Below are 3,094 nucleotides of genomic sequence, written 5' to 3'. Positions count from 1 at the left end.
TGGTATCACCTGTTTGTATCAGTGAACCAAATTTAGATTCCAGGGTTAAAATAGTCTCTAAACCTTTAAAACATTCTCAGTTTCTAAGTTCCTATACTCTGATGGACTAAGGGCCAGTGGTTCTCAACCTCCTGGTCCTTTAAATACAGTTCCTCATGTTGTGACCCCAACCATAAAATTATTTTTGTTGCTACTTCATAACTGTAATTTTGCTACTGTTATGAATCGTAATGTGAATATCTGATATGCAGGATGGTCTTAGGCGACCCCTGTGAAAGGGTCGTTCGACCTCCAAAGGTGTCGCGACCCACAGGTTGAGAACCGCTGGTAAGCTTTTTGATAAAATACCTCTACTCAATAAAATGTGCCAGTTAACCACAATGGTTTCTATAGCTAATGAACAAAAATTCCCTGATCTTATTTCTAATACTCATCACAAAAGTACCATGCCTTAAAAAAAATTACTTGTAATTCAGCTAAAGAGATCAATATAAGGCATACTATTTTCTCCTAAAACTAATATTTAGATGGAGTTAGGAAATTATTATAGTCCAAACATAATTTTGTTGAGTTAAAATATAGGTTCCTCAATCACTGCGACAGATAATATACTGGACTCAGGATAACAATTAAATAGTTAGAATTCCAAAAATCCCTACAAGACTATGATTAATCTGACGGTTATAATGTTAACATTCGGGTAAATGTGGCCTTTACAAGCAATATTTACAAACTATCAATTAGGCAGTCATATACAAATGAAACCCTCTACCGTCCTTTTAGTACACTGTGAAATTCCGTGACTCTTGGTAAATACGAACACTGGCAAGGGCTTCAATTCAATCTTCCTTTCTTAAATCTGTGCATTACTGGAGTTTTAATGCCTCTATAATGCTTGAGATGTTTCCTTGCACACCGTAGTAAATATTCATAAAATGTGTTGAAATTATCAATTAATTAGTGAATTTATATTCACTTAGCTGTGTCTTGGATGCCACATGCTGTTACTGTGCATCTTAGGCACTTAGTAAATACTGCAGATTGGATTTTGAATAAATAGGCATTGATACTGTTGATTCAAGGAACATAAACTGTATAATTCAAGCTTAGTCTTAACTATGACCATGTTATTTGTAATATGAGAGCTTTGGGATTTTTTCCTCTGCTGTTCCCCTTAACACTTTATTATTAGGTATGCTATCAATACAATACACATAGGAGCCAGTGATTCTAGTTCTGCCAGAATTAAATATAATTTTCTACAACTTTAAACATTTCAAAAGGAAAATACTTCTTCATGAAAGCAAAATTTAAATGTGTCAAAACAAATGATTTTGAAAAGCTGCTCTTCATTAGGAAAAACATCATAGTCATACAAGTGACTTCTTTTAAAACTGATTATGTATTTTTATTTTTTAATTTATTTTTTTGTGGGTAAAGAAACCTTTAATGAGAATTTGAGGTGCAAGAGGAAGACGTTGTGGAGGGCCAGTGCTTGGCCCCAGCTGCCTCATGTGTACATGGCTCCATGCAGGTTCTCTAGTCGGTGCTTCCCCCGGTGCTTGCGAGCCTTATGCTGTTTGTGCTCTTCATAAGCATCACCATCAGCGGGCAGTTCACGGCGGCAGAGGGGGCAGGAATTTGTCTTGCTTAGCCAGGGCAGAATGCAGTTGGAATGGAAGAAGTGATGGCAAGACATCTCAATGGCAGTCTCCTCCTCCTTTAATTCCAAAAGGTACACGGGGCACTTGAGCTCAGACGGAGAGTCATCGGGCTCAAGCGCAGTCTTAGCGGCAGGTGGTGATCCCAATCTACTGCCAACCCCAAGTCTTCAAAGTCCACACTGATGAAAAGTGACCTCATGATCTCTAGCAGGATGTTGGTTCAGGCCTCCCGCTCGGGGTCCAACGGCTCACAGTCGTGTTTGTCGAAGTAGGACACCATCTCTTGATTATGTATTTTTAAATAGATTATATTTAGTTCTAGTTAACCATTTACAGTCACTCTTCACAACTCTCTTTAAAGGCATCTGAATTTTTCCAAGGAAAATGTAGGGCAAACTCACAGTGCAATTCCATTAGGACAATGTCTGTGCCTATATGTGTTTAGTTTCGGACTTATAAATAACTAGGGAATCACTGAATTGCATCAAAAATCAACTGAATTGTTTTAAATTTTTTCAATCTTTAAGCAGTCCTGAATTTTCCTTTTCAAAGGAGTTATTAATAGGGAAGAAAAAAAGGAAGACATTATGCTTTTACAAAGATATTTTAATTGTACTTGCCCATATACCAAAAATATCACTTATAACTTAATTCATGTAATCTTATTTCACAGTAAAGATCTAATTCAATTCGATGAGCTATGATAAAGAATGAGTTATATTTCTCAAGTCTTTATAATAGACTTATAATGCCAGTTATAATGTTATAGTGGAACACATAAAAACTATGTTTATATTACATTAAATTTCAAATGGCAAGTTTGTATTTAAACAATTTAAATAGTATGTGTGTTTAAGGAATAAAAATTCGACCTGACTAATAAAAGAACAGAATAGATTTTCCAGTCTAACTTCTCAAATATAAAATGTTGCAGAGAAAGTTGAGAGGGATGTACAATCCAAAGGGTAGCAAAAAAATGATGTTCCGTCTTCAAGTATTATAATTAAGTAGATTAAAAAACATTAAAAACAGATAGGCAATCTTTTGGTGTGACTCAAGAGCCATCAAAACTAAATTTAATTTAAAATATAAGCAATCTAAGACATAAATCAGGAGAATCACATTTAAGTTTTTCACTTGAGATGTTCATATAAAGATGGTTTAAAATTTCATTATTTTTGAAGATGTCTTTTATCAAAACAAGCTGGAGCATCAGACAAATGAAACATAATTACACATGAAAAACTAATATGCTGAAAAATATCAACCAGATAATTGCTATGTCTAATTCTCATACTTTGAAACAGAATTTATCATGAAACTAAGTGCAGTCCACTGCTTGTATGGAATGAAATATTGCCATCACAAATTTTAAAAATGGATGAAAAATAATGAATAAGTTTGGATTTCTTAAAATGCTTATGAGAAGA

The 3,094-nt window shown here is 34.5% G+C and overlaps 1 pseudogene; it reads right to left on the bottom strand.

The window, feature by feature from the left end:
- Positions 1-1,431: 1,431 nt before the first annotated feature.
- On the bottom strand, positions 1,432-1,944 carry LOC102434090 (annotated as a pseudogene).
- Positions 1,945-3,094: the final 1,150 nt, after the last annotated feature.

This window comes from Myotis lucifugus, unplaced genomic scaffold (genome assembly GCF_000147115.1).
Source record: "Myotis lucifugus unplaced genomic scaffold, Myoluc2.0 scaffold_114, whole genome shotgun sequence".
In the NCBI taxonomy this organism is placed as follows: Eukaryota; Metazoa; Chordata; class Mammalia; order Chiroptera; family Vespertilionidae; genus Myotis; species Myotis lucifugus.
The sequence above is the reverse complement of the archived record's forward strand: the minus strand, read 5'-3'. Positions and strand labels throughout refer to the sequence as shown.